Source organism: Zootoca vivipara, chromosome 3 (assembly GCF_965207765.1).
Source record: "Zootoca vivipara chromosome 3, rZooViv2.hap1.1, whole genome shotgun sequence".
NCBI classification, from domain to species: domain Eukaryota; kingdom Metazoa; phylum Chordata; class Lepidosauria; order Squamata; family Lacertidae; genus Zootoca; species Zootoca vivipara.
In genome coordinates, this window is record NC_142586.1 from 98,565,003 (window position 1) to 98,589,879 (window position 24,877).

Sequence of the window (24,877 nt, forward strand, 5' to 3'; positions counted from 1 at the left end):
GCATTCAATAAATTAAAACACAGTAAGACATCAAATATTTAATACTTCCCTATACAGGGCTATCTTCAGATGTCTTTTGAAAGTCAGATAGTTGTTTATTTCCTTGACATCTGATGGGAGGGAATGCCACAGGGCACGACTACCAAGAAGGGCCTCTGCCTGGTTCCCCGTAACTTCACTTCTTGTAGTGTGGGAGCAATCAAAAGGCACACAGAGCCGGACAATGGGGGTGGGGACACTTCTTCAGGTATACTGGGCTGAGGCCGTTTAGGGCTTTAAAGGTCAGCACCAACACTTTGAATTGTGCTCGGAAATGTACTGGGAGCCAATGTAGCTCCTTTAAGATTGGTATTGTTGTTATTTAGTCATGTCCGACTCTTCATGACCCCATGGACCAGAGCACGCCAGGCACTCCTGTCTTCCACTGCCTCCCGCAGTTTGGTCAGACTCAAGTTTATAGCTTTGAGAACACTGTCCGATTGTCTTGTCCTCTGTCGTCCCCTTCTCCTTGTGCCCTCCATCTTTCCCAACATCATGGTCTTTTTCTCATGAGGTGGCCAAAGTATTGGAGCCTCAGCTTCACGATCTGTCCTTCCAGTGAGCACTCAGGGCTGATTTCCTTCAGAATGGATAGGTTTGATCTTCTTGCAGTCCATGGGACTCTCAAGAGTCTCCTCCAGCACCATAATTCAAAAGCATCAATTCTTCGGCGATCAGCCTTCTTTATGGTCCAGCTCTCACTTCCATACATCACTACTGGGAAAACCATAGCTTGAACTTTATGGACCTTTGTCAGCAAGGTGATGTCTCCGCTTTTTAAGATGCTGTCTAGGTTTGTCATTGCTTTTCTCCCAAGAAGCAGGCGTCTTTTAATTTCGTGACTGCTGTCACCATCTGCAATGATCATGGAACCCAAGAAAGTAAAATCTCTCACTGCCTCCATTTCTTCCCCTTCTATTTGCCAGGAGGTGATGGAACCAGTGGCCATGATCTTAGGTTTTTTTATGGTGAGCTTCAGACCATATTTTGCACTCTTCTCTTTCACCCTCATTAAAACGTTCTTTAATTCCTCCTCACTTTCTGCCATCAAGGTTGTGTCATCAGCATATCTGAGGTTGTTGATATTTCTTCCGGCAATCTTAATTCCGGTTTGGGATTCATCCAGTACAGCTTTTCGCATGATGAATTCTGCATATAAGTTAAATAAGCAGGGAGACAATATACAGCCTTGTCGTACTCCTTTCCCAATTTTAACCAGTCAGTTATTCTGTATCCAGTTCCAACTGTAGCTTCTTGTGCCACATAGAGATTTCTCAGAAGACAGATGAGGGGATTAGGCATTCCCATTTCTTTAAGAGCTTGCCATAATTTGCTGTGATCGACAGAGTCAAATGCTTTTGCATAGTCAATGAAGCAGAAGTAGATGTTTTTCTGTAACTCTCTGGTTTTCTCCATAATCCAGCGCATGTTTGCAATTTGGTCTCTGGTTCCTCTGCCCCTTCGAAATCCAGCTTGCACTTCTGGGAGTTCTCGGTCCACATACTGCTTAACCCTGCCTTGTAGAATTTTAAGCATAACCTTGCTAGTGTGTGAAATGAGCACAATTGTGTGGTAGTTGGAGCATTATTTGGCACTGCCCTTCTTTGGGATTGGGATGTACTGTGACTGATCTTCTCCAGTCCTCTGGCCATTGCTGAGTTTTCCAAACTTGCTGGCATATTGAGTGTAGTACCTTAACAGCATCATCTTTTAAAATTTTAAATAGTTCACCTGGAATATCATCAAGATTGGTGTTATATGGTCTTAAATTTAATGGGACTGCCTTTTGAGGGGCAGCCCAGCTCCTCTGCCAATGTCTGTGTCATGTGTTGAGGGGGGACCAGTGGAGATTAGAAAAGTCGCTTCCATTTCCTTTTGGAAACACTTACGTGAACACCCAGGCTATTTGTTTCTCAACTTGCAGAAGCTCCTCAGGCAAAGCTGGAAAGCTCCTGCATAGGCATAATAAGGGCCAAACTAGACTTGAATCATTAACAGCCTTTACCTATGGCAGTTGGGTGCAATCACTGCAGAATTAACAAAGAACCAGAGCTATAAGATATTCTTTATGGATCAGAACATTGTCACCTGCACAGTAGCAAAAGATTTCTCCAAATTTCAGCCACTTATCCTTTAACAGTAAACAAAGACAAATAAAGTAAATAAAGACAAATATATAAAAAATCTGTATCAAATTATACTACAATGGAAAACCGAGGAAGAATTAACAAAAGACTATATGATTAAATGGAGCCAGGATTTAGGCAAGCCCATCTTAATGAAAGAATGGGAAAATCTGTGGAGGAGAGATTCAAATTTCTCGCCAAACTATGATATAAAAGAAAATATAATGAAAATGCAAAACAGATGGCACTTAACACCAGCTAAATTGGCTAAAATTTACCCAGAATCGAGTAACACCTGTTGGAGATGTAATCAGGAAATTGGAACCCACATACATATGTGGTGGAGTTGTAAACCAATTAAGGCTTTCTGGGAAATAATTTACAAGGAATTAAAGAAAATCTTGAGATACCCAATTAAGAAGTGCCCCAAATTGCTCCTGTTAGGAATGGTGCCCGAAGATGTCAATCCCAGAGATAGATGCTGTATAAGCTATGCTGTAACTGCCGCAAGAGTGTTAATTGCAAAAAATTGGAAAACTGCTTCCGTCCCAACAAAAGAAGATTGGCAAAAGAAACTCTATAATTATTATATTCTGGCCACAAAACATGAAGAAGTTAAAGGAACGAAAGAGGATGTTTCAAAAAATAATTGGAAAGCATTTACAGATTATATCCAAACCAAGGTAGATAATTTAAGGCCTACCTCCAATGTTTAAAGGTTCTATCTTTTTCTCTCTCTTTTTAGAAATATGATGTGCTAATTGTAGCAGGATAAGAGAGTTTGAGTTAAGAAATTTGATAGATGAGAAGAATGATATGAATTTACTGTAAATATTGAAATAAGGTATGTATATTAGAATAAAAAGGAAGATAAAGGGGATAAGTTCAGGCCAGGTTGTGAAGTCGCTGGGGAGGGGGTGGAAGCGGGAGGGGTGGTGGGTGGGAAAATAAGACAATTGCAACATTGTTATGCTTGTAATTTGTTTTTATTTTGTTGCTGATCTTGATTGATTGCATTTTGTTGTGATATAAAATAAAGTTTGTTTATAAAAAAAAATGTGAAACAAATCTTTTGTGTTTTGGAAATCTGGACCTTTTGTATTTTGTTTAATAAATGTTTCTTGATTTTTATTTTAAAAAAAAACAGTAAACAAAAAAAGCATCTGGGCCATAAACCGCCTAAGAAATCAAGTGGATTTTACTTGATTCCTTTTTTTATCCCAGCTAAGGTAGAGAGTTGGTGTTATGCCACTGTTGGGAACCAACACTAACCCTATCCAGGGAAACAAATTTAAGTGCTTGTAAGAAGTTGATTTTCAGAAACCCAAAAAATTGCCTGAGACATAAAAGAACCCAAGAAATTAACTGGTGTTTTTTTTTTTTTTTTTGCATTTAGATGTTTTTGTGTCCCAATCAATAGAAAGTGCTAGGATCCTAAAATAAAACCCCAAAACACTCATGGATTTTTCTGAATGAAGACTGGCCCAGAGGGGGGGGGGGAACATAAGTGTTTTTCTTTTGACACCTCACACAATATTTTGGGGACGATTTACCGTACTCCTCTGAGATACATTTGATATGTCCCAAACATTGTGAAAGCTTTCCTTTTGTTCTTGTGATGGTAAAATGATTGTGATATATTTTATGTGAAATTTGTTCTTTAAATAGCAGCCCCGTGGAAAGAGGGGGCTCAGGTTCTGGAGCAGGGGATGGTAACGTTTTTGGCCTGGATTTTTGAGAGAAAGTGCTATGGAAGCCAGTCACAAAATGGCTCCTGTCTGAGCAATGAGCAGCACAAAATGGCTGCCACAGGGGCATGGCGCAACACAAAACAGTTAGGGGGCAAGTAAGGTTGCCAGACTCAATAGTGGACAGGACTTCTGTGCCTTTAATTGCCCTGCTCTCTTTTGAGTCTGGAAACCTTAGAGAGAAACCAGCAGACCCTTTGTTTAATTTCCAAGCAAAGGGTCTGCTGGTTTCTCTTTGAGGTTTCCAGACTCAAATGAGAGCAGGGCAATTAAAGGCACAGAAGTCCTGTCCTCTCTTGAGTCTGGCAACCCTAGGGGAAAGGCGCAACACAAAATGGCTTCTATGAAATGCAAGACGTAGCACAAAAAGGCTGCTACATCTAAAAGTGCAGAAAAAGAGGCAGGATCACAAAAGGGTGCAAGCACGTCACTCCATCAGTGGAAGAAAGGGCGCCTATTTCTGCTGCGCTCACTCACAAACTCAAGCTCAGGGTCTGAATGGGAAGGGGCTTTCCCTGCCTTGCCAAAAAACCCTGCTTCACACACACACACACCACCTCTGCTACCAAAAGCTCTGTTAGACCCAGAATGGAAACTTGTCCCCTGAGGCTCATAGCAGCTCCAGAGGCAGGATTTTCCTTGGGAATGTGGAAAGCAGGGGAAGAGTTAATTTCCCTTTTTTTTCCTCTGTGCTACAGTCCAGATCCCGACTGTGGTAGGCACAGCTGTATTTTCAAGAGCGAAAAAATGCAGCACACTTAAATGCTTGCACGCATTGAACATCACGTCTGGTTTGGCCGTGTATGCCAGGGCTGAATTATTTTTAAAAAGCAGGCTCTTGAGCATGTCACTGGCCGCAAAGCGAGGATAATAGCGCTTACCTTCCAACAACCCAAAGCCAATAACCCATGAAAAAGCTGATTAAGCAAGAGCAGCAGCAGTAACAAAATTAATTAAGGCTCAAGTTCAGCCTTTCTTTTTTTCCCCTCAGTGGGATTAATAGTTTAATGGTCATATGTTTCTCTCCCGCACTCCACAAGCTATATGAGTTTAGTCATCTATCAAAGGACGGTTTGACATTTTCTCATGGCCAAGGGATTCAATATGTTATTTGTTACCAGCATGCTCCTGAATAGATCAAGCCCAGCTCTTGGCTTTCAGCGACGAGAGTTATTCTAAACCACTTACTCATTTGCTCACATGCTGAATTCATGCAGGGAGAGTCTTCTCTGGCACAATATCTTATTCCTGACTTATTGCGCATGCCTTTTGCTCCATATATACCCAATATCGAGAGCAGAAAGTATTTCTCTCCCCACCCTCAAAAGCGGGTACCAAACATAACAGTAAATGAACTTTGTTGAAAAGTGAAAGTTGCATTCATATAAAACATTTTCTTGCAGGAAATGGGAGGCATAATGTGGAGCTAAGATGTTCACTTAAAAGGACCCATGCACAGACTCCAGGGGCTAAGTTGGACGTTAAAGTGACGTCAAAAAGACGTTGGAAAATAAAGGATTTGAAAAGAGAGAGACTTTAATAGCTCCGGTTTCATAAAAAAAGGATGTTAGAGTGACATGTTAAAATGTAGGTCAATGCCAGCATTCTAGGTACTTCTTTTAACTCCTTTATTACTTTAAAAACACAGCTCTCCTGCTGCCACAACGTTCAAGTGGGATCGAATTAATGTGATTTGTTCACCTTTCATTTTAAAGTTTGCATCCTGATCTTCCATTCAAAAGGAAGCACAATGTGGCTGGGCAGATGGACAGCATGCCTTTAAAACACATGACTTGCCACCAGGAATCCTGGGAAATATTTCCTCACAGGATTCCTAAGAGTCTTAACAAATGACAGTTCCCAAGATCCTTCAGGGGAAGTCATGTGCTTTAAATGTGTGTTGGATGTGATTTAAATGTATGGTGCAGATTTGTCCCAACATACTTGTATTGTTGCCAGCCACCCCAACCATCGAGCCGTGTGAGATCCCACGGATCCCGGGCGCTCACCCAGGGAATGTGCTTCTTTTTTTGGAAATGAGGAAATGGTGTCTTTACAAATATGTGGTTCATATACACATAGGTACAGGGACGGGGTGGCGCTGTGGGTTAAACCACTGAGCCTAGGGCTTGCCGATCAGAAAGTCGGCGGTTCGAATCCCTGCGACGGGGTGACCTCCTGTTGCTCAGTCCCTGCTCCTGCCAACCTAGCAGTTCGAAAGCATGTCAAAGTGCAAGTAGATGAATAGGTACCGCTCTGGCGGGAAGGTAAACGGTGTTTCCGTGCGTTGCTCTGGTTCGCCAGAAGTGGCTTAGTCATGCTGGCCACATGACCCGGAAGCTGTATGCCAGCTCCCTCAGCCAGTAAAGCGAGATGAGCACCGCAACTCCAGAGTCGTCTGCAACTGGACCTAATGGTCAGGGGTCCCTTTACCTTTACCTTATTTTGTTGTTGTTGTTGTTTAGTCGTGTCCGACACTTCATGACCCCATGGACCATAGCACGCCAGGCACTCCTGTCTTCCACTGCCTCCCGCAGTTTGGTCAGACTCATGTTGGTAGCTTCGAGAACACTGTCCAACCATCTCGTCCCTGTTGTCCCCTTCTCCTTGTGCCCTCCATCTTTCCCAACATCAGGGTCTTTTCCGGGGAGTCTTCTCTTCTCATGAGGTGGCCAAAGTATTGGCGCCTCAGCTTCAGGATCTCCTTTACCTTATACACATAGGTATATGCTATATGAGCCTTTGATTGAGGGGTTCACCGTACCAGCACTCCAAGAGGGTCTTGTTTCTCCCATAGGCACACCTAGGATAGGATTCAAGCAAAGAAACCTCATTGTGCTCTGCCTCTTTCTCTCTCGTTCACATCATAGCAGCTCTAACTCTAATTTCACTAAGCTCTGGCGTTATTTCCCCCTCTGGAGGGGCAGGCCCCATGTATTCGCAGTCTTAGACAGTCTCTTGATCCTTTCTTCTTTTTAATGACCCATTCCCAGGCTGTCACCTCAGGAGGAAGTTAGCCTGGCTTAATTAGCTTTTAACACTTGGCTTAATTAAAAAATTTGAAGTGTCTAGCACACAGCTTAATACACAAACTGGTCTAGCTTAATATGCACTGGCTTGATATACACAGTGCTGGAGGAGACTCTTGAGAGTCCCTTGGACTGCAAGAAGATCAAACCTATCCATTCTAAAGGAAATCAGCCCTGAGTGCTCACTGGAAGGACAGATCGTGAAGCTGAGGTTCCAATACTTTGGCCACCTCATGAGAATGACTAAACAACAACAACAATATACACAGGACGGGCACCTAGTCTTAACACCTAGGCCTTCATTAAATTCTAACTCCTACTAGACCCAGAAATTTAGGGGTGCCTAGCATACCCAGGTGGCACTGTGGGTTAAACCACAGAGTCTAGGGCTTGCTGATCAGAAGGTCGGCGGTTCGAATCCCTGCAACGGGGTGAGCTCCTGTTGCTCGGTCCCAGCTCCTGCCCACCTAGCAGTTCGAAAGCACATCAAAAAAGTGCAAGTAGATAAATAGGGATTGCTCCGGCGGGAAGGAAAACGGCGTTTCCGTGTGCTGCTCTGGTTCGCCAGAAGCAGCTTTGTCATGCTGGCCACATGACCCGGAAGCGGCCTATAGAGCGAGATGAGCGCCGCAACCCCAGAGTCGGACACGACTGGACCTGATGGTCAGGCGCCCCTTTACCTTTACCTTTAGCATAAACTCCTAACAATCAATATAAGTGGGAAATAGTTTACTGTCCAAATACTTTGCCTAACCCACTTTGGGCCTTTGGGCCTGTCCACTACTGCATTCATTTTAAGTGAATCAAAAACTTTTTTAGTCGTTTAATTTCGTTGATTATAAGCTGCAGCCATAATTATCCTCGTCCTCACTTACGTCCTCAATAGCGCTTTGAGACTGAACAAGAACAAAAGCCGTGCTCAGTCAGCGCTTTTAAATATTTAGGACAAGCAAAATGCGGAGTGCAAGAATAAGGACCTAATCAGCCTTCTTTTATTATCAGCCAGATTCACTATTACAGAATTCAGGAAATATTGCAAAGTGCGGCTTTAGAACATTGGTACAAATATTGGGGTCTGGTTTGGGGCTCTGTTTGAAAAGCTAACCCAAAGTATGTGCTTATAGAAGGGTCTAACGCATACAGAAACCGATTTTATTTGGCATGGTGTGATTTTATTAAATGTATCAATGAACTGAATCGAGGCGCCAGTAACCCCAGCTAAATTTGTGGGTACGCCTTCCACGCCCTAGCAATTTCCAACTGTATCTAAAAAATAATAAGAAAAGAAGCAAATTAGGCGCCCTGACTTCATCCAGAGAGAGGAGGAGGAAAAGACAATGCAAACCACAGAATTCAGCGCTACCAGTTCTAGAAACACGCAAGATGCATATATATACCCCAATCCAAATGTGCTATGATCGCCAAACCTTGCTACTTCATTAATGTAAAAAGAGAGACATGTCCCAGCAGTGATTAAAGCCAGATCCTGGCCTGATTTACATCTCACACCCTTTAAATGTCAAGCTTCCAATTAAAACTGTTGCTTAATCACAGAGCAAGAGATTGACACAAGATTCCAAACATTGGGGGCGGGGGCGCTGTTCTCTTTAATATCATTGTTTGAAAAGGCCGCAGCTACAGATCAATGCTTGGGGGGTGGGGTAGGGGGGCAGGAATTACAACTCCAGGCTGCAAAATCTCAGCTTTTCCTGATTAACCTTAGGAGTTGCCGCCTCCTCCTCCTCCTGCCTCTGCAGACTTTGGTCTGGCTGTTCTCCTGTGCCAGTCATGGAAAAGATATAAATTGAATTAGAAATTTTCATCAGGGGGAAAACCGGTGAAATAGGCAGCCAACACAATCCAGTAAACTTGCTGGCAAAAGTGCTTTTGGAACCGCAGAGGAATAAAACTGGTGGGTTTGAAGGCCTCCCGTCAGCAGGATCCTGCGAAAGCGGTTGTTACAACAACTGTCAGCGGCTTTACACTGAGTCAGACCGTTGGTCTACCTAGCTCAGTACTGCCCACTCTGGCTGGCAGCAGCACTCCAGATGCCCTACCACTGAGCCACAACCCTTCGCACATTCAGTAGGGATGGGTTGATGATCTGCTTTGCATGCATCCAATCCCTAGCTTGTCTAGGCAGCGCTGGGAGATACCCTGGGGTGCTGCTGCCAGTCAGTGCAGGCAATACTGTGCTAGTACATTGAATATTGTTGCAATTTGGGATCTGAACCTACTACTCAGGCAGGGATCGAGTCTCATTTCCGGACTTCTCTGCCACCCTCTGCTCATCCCTGTCCTCTATCCCTTGAACATACCATACCCGTCACTGTCTAGCTCCACCTGCTTGCTACCACCTTGCAGAAGCAAACAGCAAAGCAGCAGCGTGTTTGGAAAAGTACTGCGCACGTGCGCATCCATGTATTTCGACATGCAAAGTATTGTTATTTATTTCTTTATCCGAAATGTTTGTAACCTGTGCGCATGTCTGCATAGGTTTACTAGTCCTCTCCAAGGCAGCTAGCAAAGCACAAAAAAGAATGTAAAAACATACCACATTTTAAAACACCCTGTAAAGTGAAGAGTTGTGGCAGTGACCAGAGCAGGAAAATTGAGAATAAGAGGCAACCAGAGAAATCCCAAAACCGTCAGGAAGAGGGCCACCTTGGCTTAGCATCTAAATGTTAATAAAGAAAGTCTGAAGTGAATGGAGTTTTGTTTTTGTTTTTTTAAGTACCATTTAAGTCACAAATGGCAATCACTATAACTTTAAAACAGTGCACATAATCAGGGCAGTCTCGAGCAGGTCGGGCGCCCTGGCACTGAGGCGCAGAGATCGCTCCTGTGCCCCCGCCCCCGCAGCATGGCTTCCGTGCGGCTTTGCCGCGCAGCGACCCGCCTGCCGGCCTGGCGCCCTAGCACCCCGCGCCACCGGGACTATACCTAGAGCCGGCCGTGCACATAATGGTGCAAGAGTAACTTTACAGGAAACACTCATAGGAAGCTGACTTAGGTTACCTTTAAAGCACATTTTGAAACACATTTCCCCCAAAGAGTTTTGTTTGCAAAAGGGTTCCTGGGAATCTTAACTCTGTACACCCTCCAACATTTCTCCAATGAAAATAGGAGAATTATTTTGGAGTAATTATTCAATAATAATTATGATTACCCACCACCCATCTGACTGGGTTGCCCCAGCCACTCTGGGCAGCTTCTAACATATATTAAAAACATAATAATACATTAAACATAAAGAAAAACTTCCCTATACAGAGCTGCCTTCAGATGTGTTCTAGAAGTTGTAGTCATACCTCGGGTTACAGACGCTTCAGGTTGCATGTTTTTGGGTTGCGCACCGTGCCGAACCCGGAAGTACCAAAATGGGTTACTTCCAGGTTTCGGCGTGCATGCATGCACAAAAACACTAAATCACGCTTTGAGCATGCGCAGAAGCGCCAAATCGCGACCCGCGTGTGCACAGACACAGTGCTGCGGGTTGCGAACGTGCTTCCTGCACGGATCATGTTCACAACCCAAGTGTCCACTGTATCTCCTTGGCTCGGGGGTTGCACAACTCCATACCCTCCAACATTCTCTGATGAAAATAGGGACATCCTAAAGAAAAGCAGGACATTCTGGGCTCAAATCAGAAATGGGGACAGCCTATGTAAATCCGGGACTGTCCCTGGAAAATAGGGACACTTGGAAGGTCTGAGAGAATTAAACTACAGTGCCCAGAATTCTTTGAGGGGGAAAATCTGTATGTAGCCCATTGGTCTATCTAGCACAGTACTGTCTACACCAGGGGTCGGCAAAGTTTTTGTGGCTTGGGCCAGTTCATGGTCCCGCAGACACCGTGGTGCTCACACGCACGCATGCGCAAACACTATTTCCGTCTCCTTCTGGCACGGAGGAGGAGTGCACAGCTTCCCATTGGCTGCAGGAGAGCCAGTGTGGTGTAGTGCAGGCATGTCAAACTTGCGGCCCTCCAGATGTTTTGGACTACAATTCCCATCTTCCCCAACCACTGGTCCTGCTAGCTAGGGATCATGGGAGTTGTAGGCCAAAACATCTGGAGGGCCGCAAGTTTGACATGCCTGGTGTGGTGGTTAAGAGCGGTAGTCTTGTAATCTGGTAAACCAGGTTCATGTCCCCGCTCTTTCACATGCAGCTGCTGGGTGACCTTGGGCTAGTCACACTTCTCCGAAGTCTCTCAGCCTCACTCACCTCACAGAGTGTTTGTTGTGGGGGAGGAAGGGAAAGGAGAATGGTAGCCGCTTTGAGACTCCTTAGGGTAGTGATAAAGCGGGATATCAAATCCAAACTACTACTCTTCTTCTTCTTCTTCTTCTTCTTCTTCTTCTTCTTCTTCTTCTTCTTCTTCTTCTTCTTCCTGCAGCCAATGGGAAGCCGGCTAGTGTCACGGAAGGCAGTCCCTGCTCTGCTCCGTGCCAGTTTATTGCGGTGCATGGGAGCCAACCGAGCGGGCGGGGGGATCCCCAAGTGGGTGGCAGGGGTCCATGGGCTGCTCAAATGACCCCTTGGGCCGCCAACCCCTGGTCTACACTGACTGGCAGTAGCCGACCTGTGTTTCAGGCTGGTAGGAATCTTCCCCAGCCCTACTTGGAAACACCAGGGGCGAAACCAGGGGCTTTCTCCTCGGGAAGAGCACAGAAAACAGAGCAGAAGTTGGAGCTGCCCCCCGCCCATTGCTGCTTCCCATGGGAAGAGCCATATGGATCAGGGCAAAGGCCCGTCTAGTCCAACTTGTAATCACATAGATCAGGCATCCCCAAACTGCGGCCCTCCAGATGTTTTGGCCTACAACTCCCATGATCCCTAGCTAACAGGAGCAGTGGTCAGGAATGATGGGAATTATAGTCCAAAACATCTGGAGGGCCGAAGTTTGGTGATGCCTGACATAGATGCTTATGGTAAGCTTGCCAGCAGAATCTGGGCACCCCAATTATTTCCCCGCTGGTGCTTCCCGAAACCTGCCATACTGCCTCTGATGGCAGACAAAGAACCCAATCCTAGCATTGCTGTAAGTTCTGGGGAATTCAGTGATTTAATTTGAAGTTGAGCAGGGTTTGGGCTAGCCAACGGTCTTTCCTACTTCTCTTTCTCAGCAGTGGTGCCCTCCTTGTGAGATGTCAAGGAGATAAAGAACTACACTATTTTTAGAAGACATCTGAAGGCAGCCATGTATCAGGAAGTTTTTTAATGTTTGATGTTTTGTTATGTTTTTATATGTTCTGGCTGGAGAAACCATCATTATTATGAATGTTGGTTTTATGTTATCGGTGTATGTTTTTATTATGGTTTGTAGTTCGGCAAACCATTATGAAATTGTATGGCTAGTACAATAAACGATGGTGATGATGATGATGATGATGAACCCAATCCCAAATTGGGTGCCCTCCCCTGCTTTTTGGACATTGGAAAAAGATTCCAAGAGTTCCATGGCGCCTTTAATCATGCCGTAAGTTTTTACAGCACAGGTAGCCAACATGGTGTTCTCCAAATGTTCTGGGCTAACAACCCCTATCATCCCTTACTGCCGACTCTGCTGGCTGAAGTGTTGTGCAACTAGAGTGTATTTTTCTCCACACCTACATTCTTATGAAATCTAAAATCTAACCTTATGAAAAAAAACAAGCAAAACTCACATTGCATATCTGTGAACACCGATAAACAATGTGTCAACAAAGCAGCAGTGATGTCTAGACAAATATGAGCTGCTTAAAATAGCAATAAGCCTTAAGAGGAAATGAGGCATTCTTCCTGTCAAGGTATGTTTCTTTTACCACTGAATGGGAAGTACAAAGCCCTACCTTAAACTTTCACAAACTGGTTTGTTTGAAGTGTGATACCTCCTTGAATCTTATCATGCAAGTGTTCATACACATTTGAAAAAAATACACTTCCCCCACCCACCCCTCAATAAATTCACAGGGCAAAAATGTTGCTGCCAGGGAACATATTCAGCAATGTCCTAGTCCTCACTGAGGTGATATACCTGTGGCTGGCCCTTATCATGTGAGATGTCAGGCAGGGGCTCCCAAGTCTGGATGTTCCTCTATAAAGAATACAACTTTTCACACAGAAATCTAGGGACATAGGCCCCAGTGAAGAGCTAGCTTTCTACATGCAGGTTTTTGATTTTGATTGGTGTAGAAATGAATCCCAACTGTGCTTTATTGTAAATTGGAGCAAACGTAGAGTCCTGACATAGGAGAAGACCAGGGGGAAGGCATGGATTTAGCTCTTCCAGACCTAACGTGAGGCAGAGGGAGGCGAAACCTTAAGCTCTTGATCCAATTCATTTACTGCGGCTGGTGACTCATAGCACCATTGAGAAAGGCCACAATCATGTACTTCGATAGCACTTTAAACAGTCAAGGCTTCTCCCCCCAAAAAAAGAATTCTGGGAGATGTAGTTTGTTAAGCATGCTGAGAATTGTAAGGAGATCCCTATTCCCCTCCCCACAGAGCGACAGTTTCCAGAACAGTTTAACAATCAATTCCTCTTCGCATGGAATCCTGGGAATCTTAGATCTCAGTCAATCTTCTTCAAGACAGCAGCACAAAGAATGGCATGCCCAGAGCATGCCCACGTGGCGTCCAAGCCGCTGGGTGGCAGAGAAAGAAGCGCTCATTTCTTTCAGGAGAGGCTGGCTTCTTACAAAAACAATCGTTTGTGTTATTAAAAGCACAGACCTGCATTTTAGAGTTTCCCCAATAGCGCTCTGTTTATTTTAACGTTTGCAACATGCCCTGCTCCAACCCTGCAGCCTGGTTTTGATCTCATTTACACTTTGGCAAAAATCCACCAAAAGTCCCTTGAGTTACGTTGGTGTTAAGCATGAACGAGAGCTGGACTGAGACGCTACTTCCCAATGATAACAGTTTTGTGTCGTGTTTATAAATGCCTGTAACTCTATGCCTTCGCCAACCTATCACCTACCAGAAGTGCTGGACTACAGTGCCCAGCCAGCATCCTTAACAAATTACAGATCCCATGTGCTTTAAATCAGTGCTCCCCAACCTTTTTATCGCCGCGGACCAGTCAACATTTGATAATTTTACCGCGGCCCACTAAGGGGAGGACGTTGACTGTTTATATTTTATTTAGATTGTTTTGATTTAATAATTTTAATTTAATTGTATTTAAATGTTCCTTGGGCGGCCCGGTATCAATTGATCCACGGACCGGTAGCAGTCCGTGGCCCGGGGGTTGAGGACCACTGCTTTAAATGTATGGTGCAACCGTTGTCTGCCCCACCTCAACTTTCTTGGCTGCTTGATCTACCGTCTTGTGGGATAAAGGCCCCTACACCTGTCAATCATAGAATTAGTTCACACACACACACACACACACACACACACACACACACGGAATGAGATTGAACAGTCCCCGTTTCAAATCCCTCTGACCCTCTTTTACACAGCGTGTTATAGTGGCTGGACTAGGACCTGGGAGACCAGGGTTCAAATCCCCACTCAGCCATGAACCTCAATTTGGTGACTTTCGGCCACTCACAGTTTCTCAGCATAGCCTACCTCACAGGAATGTTGTGAGGATAAAAAATTCAGGAGAGCCATGTACAGACCATTGGGCTGGAGTGTTGTTGTGGGAGGGTTTGTTGCTGTTGGGGTTTTTTTTAACTTAATGTTAGATTTTGTTGTGATTTGTGTGGAAATTGTTCAGTTTTGCTTGGGTTTTTTTAATGTTTATGGTTCACGACTTCTTGCGTTGTAGTCATGCATTTTTTTCATGTGGTAAGCCACCTTGAGCACGGTTTGAACTGTGGGGAGGCGGCCTACAGATAAAAATTATGTGCGTATGTATGTTTGTATCTCAAACTCCTCAGAGGAAGGAAGTTACAGTTATATCCTTGGGATAGAAATGTAACAATAACAGCAGCTATCTACCCCACACAGAGCTGTTGTGATGATAAAATGGGGGAGGACACCGTATATGCTGCCTTGAAACCTTTAGAGGAACAGTAGCATGGGCGTAGGCAGGAGGGGGCAGTTGCCCCCCCTAGAAGCAGGGCCGCTGGCCAGCCTGCCCCACCGCCCGGTGCCGTCTCCCTTCCCCCTGGCTGGCTGTGGGGTGGGTGGAGGGAAAGCCCCAGAGTCGCGCGAAGTTTGGTTTTCCCTCCACCCGCCCCACAGCCAGCAAGGGAGAAGGGAGACGTCCCTTCTAGCCGGCTGGCTGTAGGGCGGGCAGAAGGAAAGCCAGGAAACCGCTTTGCGCGGCTCTGGGGCTTTCCCTCCACCCGCCCTGGCGATTGCGGAGGGGGAGGAGGGGATCGGAGCAGCCCGATTTTGGGCTGATCCTGGCGCCCCCTCGCCCCTGCCGATCAAGAAACAATATGAGAACTGAAATTCAGCAATCCTTCAAAATTCGCATTCAACCCAGGTGGCGCTGTGGTTAAACCACTGAGCCTAGGGCTGATCAGAAGGTTCGAATCCCTGTGACGGGGTGAGCTCCTGTTGCTTGGTCCCAGCTCCTGCCAACCTAGCAGTTCGAAAGCACCTCAAAGTGCAAGTAGATAAATAGGAACCGCTACAGCGGGAAGGTAAACGGCGTTTCCATGTGCTGCTCTGGTTTGCCAGAAGCGGCTTTGTCATGCTGGCCACATGACCTGGAAGCTATACACCGGCTCCCTCGGCCAATAATGCGAGATGAGCGCGCAACCCCAGAGTCGGTCACGACTGGACCTAATGGTCAGGTGTCCCTTTACCTTTTACCTTATATGGGGTATATGCATAAAAATGCCTATATTTGTAACACACACACACAGGCATTCTATATGAGGAAAATGCTTGCCAAAATGTGTACAACAATCAAAACTGCATACAAAAATTGTTTAGTAGGCGAACGTTACACTAAAATGCTGATGAAAATTGAAAATTGCAGCAGAAATGTGAAGGTAAATTGGAAAGAAGGTAAAAACGGAGAGAAACAAAGCTGGCATAACCTTCTGTCTCTTGACTGTTCGGCAGTGGAATTTGCTACCAAGGAGTGTGGTGGAGTCTCCTTCTTTGGAGGTCTTTAAGCAGAGGCTTGACAGGCATATGTCAAGAATGCTTTGATGGTGTTTCCTGCTTGGCATGGGGCTGGACTGGATGGCCCTTGTGGTCTCTTCCAACTCTATGATTCTATGATTCTATGAACTGAGGCACTGAAAGATGACTTCAACGAAAGCAAAATTTCTGTCTGGGGTTTTAGAGGTTTGTGACGGCAAATTCGCACCAGGAAGCCATCACTTGACACCTAGCGGTCATGAAGTGATGACCGTGCATGTGGGAACATGCTCTCCGTGTGCAGGACTCCTGGTTTGGCGACCATGACCTCGCTCCATGAATCAAGGAATAATGCAGGAAGCTATGAGTTGTTTTCCCACATGCAGCTTTTACCTCGCCTCCTGCAGCATCAAAGACAGAGAGGCTCCAGCTCTACTTCACCTCGTCACATTCTCAGATTAGAAACCTGCCATTGTGGAGATGATGCTATCTCCGAGGTTACAGCCCTTTTTGTTTAAGCCCACACAGACATGCGAGCTGTTTACAAAGACAAATGGATGTGGTAGCATGACGTCAGTGTCGCCAACCTCAGAGACCTTCGGTTTCCTTATTGCAAGAAGTGGATGACAGGCTGTAAACAAGCGTTCCTGCACGTTTTCTGTCGAACACAGCAAAAGGCTACAGGAACTTCAAGATCCCCATCTGAGCTTTACCAAACCACCAGTGGCAAAGTAAAATCCGAAACAATTAGGTATTGTGGAGAGGGCCCGATAAAAATCAGAAGACATTCCCATTTCCCTTTTCAGCCCGTATAAAAAAACAGGACGGCAAGAGAATGACTCTTCCACCAGTTCTTACATTTGTACCCCTAATGTGTCAGGCAATGTGCAGCGATGGGAGATTGAGTGCCCTCTGATCCACTTCACATCTCTTTGGCACACTGAAAGATGCTGGCGGGCTGGCAGGGAGCGACAAATAAACGATTGGAAGTAGATCATTCAGTTTGTAATGTAAGGGTTAATTTTGTCAGTGTTAAAAGTCAATTAGTCAAGAGGGGGACAGGAAGAAGTGTAGCTTAGCAACCAGACACAGTGGTGTGAATTTCACTGAGGTGGGACATCCTCTGACTGGCTGTGTAGTTCTGAAGGAGTATTCTTCTGTATATCTCACTAGTTGAACATTTCCCTGCTATGAACCAGGCCTGACTTAAGAAAAACAAACCTCAATATTTCTCCGCAAGTTATATGCTGATCTTGTTCGGTTTTATTCAGTATAGTATTATCAGTTTCTTTTCTCTCAGAACTCAATCTGCTTTATTCATGTCACTGTGCTAGCACAAACATGAACCAGAGGTATACAAGGAAGCACTGTGGGAGACTTTTAATGCCAAAATATTAGAAACAGATCTCGTTGGAAATCTTAATCAGCTCCCTTCTAGATCAGAGCTAGTTGGTGCACGCATAATTATCTATGCTATGGAAGATGGAGCAAGCTTGTTTTCTCCTGCTCTACAGAGTAAGACTCAGTAAAAGCATGACTAGCCAAAGTACATTGATTTCAATGGGCCTACTCCAAGTAGGATTCAGTTTGAAACAGGGGGTGGGGAATTAAATTCTGTTCACATTCATTCAAATTCAGTTTCTGAAGCAATATGAGAACTGAAATTCAGCAATCCTTCAAAATTCGCACTCAGTTGAATTTTGCAATGCAGTGCGCCAAGAAAGCCACGTTTACAAAAGAGTATATATATATAAAGGGGGTATATGCATAAAAATGCCTATATTTGTAACACACACACACACACACACACACACACACACACAGGCATTCTATATGAGGGAAATGCTTGCCAAAATGTGTACAACAATCAAAACTGCATACAAAAATTGTTTAGTAGGTGAACGTTACACTAAAATGCTGATGAATTTTCAGGAGGTTTATTTTTTAAAATTGAAAATTGCAGCAGAAATGTCAAGGTAAATTGGAAAGAAGGTAAAAACGGAGATAAACAAAGCTGGCATAACCTTCTGTCTCTGGTTGGAAACAACCCCTCATTGGAGACAACCTCTATGAGTTCTTGAAGCCAATAGAAGTCTAGTTAAAGAGGCCTTCCTGGTTGGATTTAAGAAACACAGTCCCACCCTCCGGCCTCCAGCAGTATGTGCTTTTGATTGACGTGAGCTGATTTATGAGAAGTAATATGTATTTCTGTACACAGAAGGCCTGTTTCCACAAAACATCTCCAGAGCTAGCTGTTGTGTTCCATTTCCACTGAGCCATGAAGGAGAACAGAGACTCATCAAGCCCAACACAACTCAGGCCCATGTCCCTCATAAGAGCAATCTTCTCCTCACGTTATGACCACTTGGAAAATAAATTACACCGGCATAGCACCCCAGTGCAAGGGAGGAAAGGGGGTGGGGTTAGGGGACATATGGGTGGAGGGGCATGTCTTAAAAGTGTACGGGGGGGAATCCCACTCCCTCACATATGGAACAGGGGAACAAAGGTCTACTGAGCTCACCATCCTGGTCTCGCAATAGGGAACCAGATGTCTAGGGGAAGCCATCAACCAGGGCTTGAGCTCAACAACACCTGTGATTCCCCACAACTGGCATTCATAGAATCATAGCATGGTAGAGTTGGAAGCAGGGCCGTAGCTAGGGAGTGGTGAGGCGAGAGGGGGGGTGCAAAAAAATATGTCCATAAATATGTCTATAAATAAAAAATGTCAATTTTTGCCTCATGAGAAAAGTTTTAAAATGGAGGCTGAATTGAAGGAGGGGGTTGGAGGAGAGGCGGAAAGAAGAACTAATTTGTCCGTAGCTAGGGGGCACAATTTATCCGTAGTTTGGGGTCACTGGAAGGACAGGTCCTGAAGCTGAGGCTCCAATACTTTGGCCACCTCATGAGAAGAGAAGACTCCATGGAAAAGACCCTGATGCTGGGAAAGATGGAGGGCACTAGGAGAAGGGGACGACAGAGGACGAGATGGTTGGACAGTGTTCTCGAAGCTACGAACATGAGTCTGACCAAACTGCGGGAGGCAGTGGAAGTCAGGAGTGCCTGGCGTGCTCTGGTCCACGAATAAATGACTAAACAACAACAGGGGGCGCAATCTGGACGGTTCTGCCAGGGGCACATGATCACCTAGCTACGGCTCTGGTTGGAAGGGACCATGAGGGTCATCTAGTCCAACCCCCTGAAATTCAGGGATCTCTGCCCACCGGTGGGGCTCAAGTCTATGACCCCGAGATTAAGAATCGCACGCTCTGCCAACTGATTTGTAGACGTCCTGCCTCCAATAGTGAATGCACCCTGCATGGTTAGTAGCCATTTAGTGCCATTTCCTCTGTGAATTTGCCTAATCCTCTTTTTAAAACTATCCAAGTTGGTGGCCTTACCTTGTAGCAGCAAATTCCATTTACTAATTATGTGCTGCTGAGGGGGTGGACAAAAGTTGCTCCTCCTTAGCATTGGGGGTGGCGGAAGGGATGGGGAAGATTCGTCAATTTGCATTTAAAGAGAAACCTACCATAGTTGTGAACCGCCCTGAGATCTACAGGTTTAAGGTGGTATACAAATTATTATTATTATTATTATTATTATTATTATTATTATTATTATTATTGAAACAATACAAGAACAAAACACAGCTGTTCTTTGAAATTTGCAATTAAATAAATGAATATATTAGTGAAAGCGTACAAAAATATATTGGGGAAAATGTCTGTATTAGGCAAAATTGTGAACAGAGATGCGTTTATCAGGAGAAATTCACACTAACATGTTGATGAATTTTCTTTAGGGTTTTTTTTTAAAAAAAGATCGAAAATTTAGGATTGGGAAACTGAGAAATTGAGAGAAACCTTAAAGGAGAGGTTTACCCATCCCTGGTGGGAGATTTCCTCCCAGTGCAAACCAGAGCTTCAGAAGAGACATTTTCCTTCTCCTTGCTACCTGCTGCAGCCCAGGAATCTCTCCCTCTCTCTCCCCCCTCCCTCTGCCTCTGACACACACACACACACACACACACACACACACACACAGAGAGAGAGAGAGAGAGAGAGAGAGAGAGAGAGAGAGAGAGAGAGAGAGAGAGAGAGAGAGAGAGAGACATCTGCAAAATCTCAAGCTATCTCACTGGAACCTGCCATCGCCACCGCCGCTTGACAGGCACCTCAGCGCATCCTAGGTATGGAAGGCTTCAACAGAGTGGCAGCAGGGTGGAGCAGCACCTTCCCATTTTGCCTCAGGTGGTGAAACAGGACCCCTCTCTACCTGCCAAAGTGCACACAGGCAGTTTCGCGGTTCACCAGTCCCTTTATTACTATTTTTTTATTATTGCTAATTTAGCGAGCAGTGTAGTTTTGATATGAATGAATGAATGATTAATGAGTGTAAGTTTCAAGTCTGGTGATAGGTTTGTCGCTGGTTGTTCTACTTACCGTATATCTCCCTTAGCTTGAAGCAGAAATATCGGTATGACAAGACACGTGCAAGACACGTGCAAGCTGTCTGCGGTAGGCAGGAAGTTTGTTTTCTGATTTAGCCAACTTTGTGCACAGAAAACTAAAGTTTAGGGTTTGCCTACTCCACGCTTGGCCTTCCCACGTGAAGCAGGAAGCTCTGAAGTGTTTGGCTGAATGCTCTTAGAATGCTGTCATGGATGCTTTTGCTGAGATTCCCGCACTGCAGTTTGTTACTAAGTGCAGTTATTAGCTTATGGATTAATTCTGTTATCAGTAAGTCAGCTAACAAAGAGATGCAGGTGGAGTGTTGTATAGTAACCAGGCAGAATGACTTGATCTCTAGTGAGGTAGCATGTGCTCCGATTGGCTGTGTAGTTCTGAGGGAGTTTTACTCTGTATGTTTGGTTGAGTTTCTCCTTGCTATGTAAAAGGCCTGAAGTAAGAAAGACCAAACCTCTCCATTTATTCCACCACCACCCCGGCAAAGCAAAATTATACCCTGTTCTGCTCAGTAAAGTGCTAGCAGGGTTTATTTTCTCTCTGGACTCCATCTGTATTATTTAAGTGACTTTAATAACACTGCATAGAAGAGGTGGGTGGTTTTCCTCCCCCCCTTCTATTTGCTAAAGTCACTGCTGTATTTAAAAGCCCTCCCACAAAAAGAAAGGCACTGTTGGATGCCACCTATTATAATTTCATTTTTGGAGTGGTTCATTAAATTTGTGCCCAGGTCCATGAGCACAGTAGCGCTCATTCATAGATCAATCTCACAGACACGAATTAGCAGGAGGGAGAGGGAAGGGGGTTAGCTGGGCTGCACATTCCCTTTCTTCTATCTGCAGATGGGGAGCCAAAATTAACAGTAACATAAATAGAAAGAGCTACAGCCATTTATCACAATCTCTGCCCTTGGATACAAACTCTGCCTACATTATCTGTTTTTATGATGTCATGCTTTTGACATCCTGTTTTGTACTCTGTGCTTTGGCTTTCCGCATGGCCTTTGGCTAATGCAATTGTTAAATAGATGTAAACCTCTATGAACGGGATGTGGCAAGGAAAGGGGGGATCTTCCTAGCGCAGAAGCAGGTGAGTTTGTTCTGCCAGACAGGCATCTGCAGAGAGAGTAATCTGGCAAACTATGTTTCCTCCCCAGCCATGGATCACGCTCTGTTTGGATCAGGGCCTTGCATTTTAAAGAAGCAAAGTTTTAAATGCTTCTTCTGCCTTTATGTACGGATAATGATGATGATGGATTCCCACATGGCAGGGCTGATGTTGCCAGCTTTTGCAGACATGTTTGTAAGTGCAGAGTTGTTCTGCCAATTGGCATGGTGCCAGAAGCCAGCTCTCCATAGAGCACATCCTTGGGGATCCTGCCATCTTCCATTCTGTGGGCACGACCAAGCCAATGTAGATGTTACTGAGACAGGATTGCGAACATGCTGGGAATGTGGCATAGCTGCCAAGTCTCCCGTTTTTTGCGGGAAACCCCCGTATTTAAACCCGTTTCCCGCTGTTATCCCGAATAGAGAAAAATCCTGTAAATCCCCTGGATTTCCTACCTGCCAAGGAGGCTCCTTCTACACATGTCTGGACATGCGTAGAAGCAAATTCCGGTGCCCCTCTGCCCATGTCTGGGCACCGGAAATCGGGCAGCGCCAGCACCGGAAGTTGCTTCTACGCATGTCCAGACATGCGTGGAAGCGACTTCCGGTGCCGCGCCACTGCTGATCCCGGATTTTTCTTACTGGGAGTTGGAGGGTATGGAATGTGGACTTGGGAGAGCACATCTTTGTTTGGAATTCTGTCCTGCCATGTGATGCAGAGCATGTGGAAGGCATTGAGGCATTGCTCCTGGCAGTTTTAAGTTGCCCACGACTCACTTCCATAAAGTAGCATGCTATTTGACTTGCTTTGGCTGTTAGCTTCACACTCTCCCATACCCATTTGGAGAGGCAAGCCATTGCCGCAGCTGCCTTGCCAATACACTTGCCAATACAGCTCAGTGTCAATGGAGAAGTTGCTGGTTATGGTGGAACCCAGGTAGACAGAATGGTCTACCACCTCAAGCACCAGTGCTGATGCATGGAGCACTAGCAACTTCCTGACCCACGATGTTGGTCTTCATCAGGCTGATGGCAAGGCCAAACTCCCTGCAAGCTTGGGCAGAATATTTGATGAGTCTCTTTAGAGATTCCTTGGGGTGCATCTCTTCTGCATCGGTCTCTACAGCCACAGCAGGCACTGCGACCTTCCAACAGCTTGACCTCACCCCCCCAGGTGTGTTCCTCCATTTCTCCCAAGACAGACAGATGCCAGCCTCCAATTATATGAATCTGGGACCATTTGGCTGCCTTGAAGAAACATTTTATGTTTCTTTGCTAGGTTTTAAAACATCCCCCGTGAAAACAGCCTTTGCTAACACTAATTCCAACTGGAATTTCCAAAGATATGAGTTTAAGGGGGTGGGAAACACTTTCAATATAATATTAATAAAGGATGATTTAGATCAGAACTGAAATACACTTGGAGACTTCCTTGCCTGTGATTTGTTTTAATCCTCCTTGAATTTGCATGGTACGGTGGCCAGCCATTTATGTATCACCGAAAGAGCAGAAAAGCACTGAGCCTCTTGGGCTTGCCGATCAGAAGGTCGGCAGTTCGAATCCTCACGACGGGGTGAGTTCCCTTTGCTCGGTCCCAGCTCCTGTCAACCTAGCACTTCGAAAGCACGCCAAAAAGGGCAAGTAGATAAATATGTATTGCTCCGGCGGGAAGGTAAACGGCGTTTTCGTGCGCTGCTCTGGTTTCAATGTTCTTTTGCACCAGAAGCAGCTTAGTTATGCTGGCCACATGACCCAGAAAAACTGTCTGCGGACAAAAGCCAGCTCCTTCGGCCTGTAAAGTGAGATGAACGCCGCAACCCCAGAGTGGTCTTTAACTGGACTTAACTGTCAGGGGTCCTTTACCTTTACCTTTTTAAAAAGATTACAGTGAAGGAACCTGTCCGATGTCATTAGCAGAGAGTTCCAAAGTGTGTGTCAAAACATCAAAAGATGGCTCTTTGTCTTTTAGACCAGGCCCGCCTTAGCCATAGAGGCTTGTGGCGTGGGGAACCACGGCGCCGGGAGCTGGAGGGCGCCAAGGAAGAGCTGCGGGGGCCTTGGCTCGGTAGGGGCAGCAGCCTGCCCTCCACCAGGGGAGAGGCAGGAGGAGGTGATCGGCGGTGGAGAGCCGGGCACCAGCGATCAGCCCTCCATCCCTCCCTCCCTCCACCCGTCCCTCTCTGGCTGGTGTGCGTGCCCCGCTCGGCAGGCAGGCGCAATCCCTGGCGGCCGCCCCTCCTTTCAGTGCCACAATTAGTGGCTGGAGCATCTCCAGCCTGCCACAGCAGCCAGCCAGCTCCCTCAAGGGTCGCCCTGCCACTCCGTGACGGAGGGTGGGAAGCGCGGAGGCGGATGGGCACCAAGCGGCAGCTGCGGCGGAGAGAGCCCCGCTGCCTTTTCCCACAGCCCTGTGCCTGCTGCTGCTGCTGCCGCCTCCACCTCCTCCTCCCCATCCCAACCGCCATCTTCCAGCCCCCGGGGCAGCGGCAGCTTCTGTCTTCGTTTCCCTCCCTCCCCAACGGCACCCTCCTCCCCAGGCTAAATTCTGGGCAGGGAGGGGGCGCCGGAGGGACCTTTGTGCCACAGCGCTGGATGTGGTTAAGACGGGCCTGCTTCAGACGGAGGTCAGTCACCTGCCAGCTCTTCAGAAAGATGAATATTTTTCAGCCCAAGGGCCATACTCCCTCATAGACAACCTTTGGGGCCACATTCCTGTGGTGGCAGGGTGGACTTTGGTAGTATGACGCCCTGAGTGAGGAAACAAAAATTGGCAGCCCCCCTCAAATATTTCTTATCTCGTATTTCACAGCAATTCCTTCTGGAACAGAGTTCAACCTCCCTCCCTCATCTCACATTCCATTCTGCACATGCTCTCAAGTGCACTATTTTGTGCCCTCTCAACTCAGCGCCATGTGCTGAGAAGACCTTGGGAAGCTGGCAGGAGGACTCTTGGACCTCGCTGGAGCATCATGCCTCCCTTACTAAACCGAGGAGAAGGAGGCACCAAATTTTAATGCTTTCATTTACTGAGAACGTTTAGGGGGGCTGGCCTAGCCCCCCTAGTCCGCTGACTGTGCACCACTGTTTTGCACCCAGTTTGCTGTTTGATCTGTATGGGACCATTGGTTGAGGGGCCAAATGGGGGATTAATCGCTTTACTGTCTGCTGCAAGAGTCTTGTGCTTTCATTATTATGTCCCGATTGTATATTTGTTGAAGAAAGCAAATGTTATGAAAGCACCGTAAGCTTCCAATGCTCTCTCATGCAAAGGAAACTATGGATGTAATCCTGCAAACAGCGGGACTTTCTTCCAAGTCA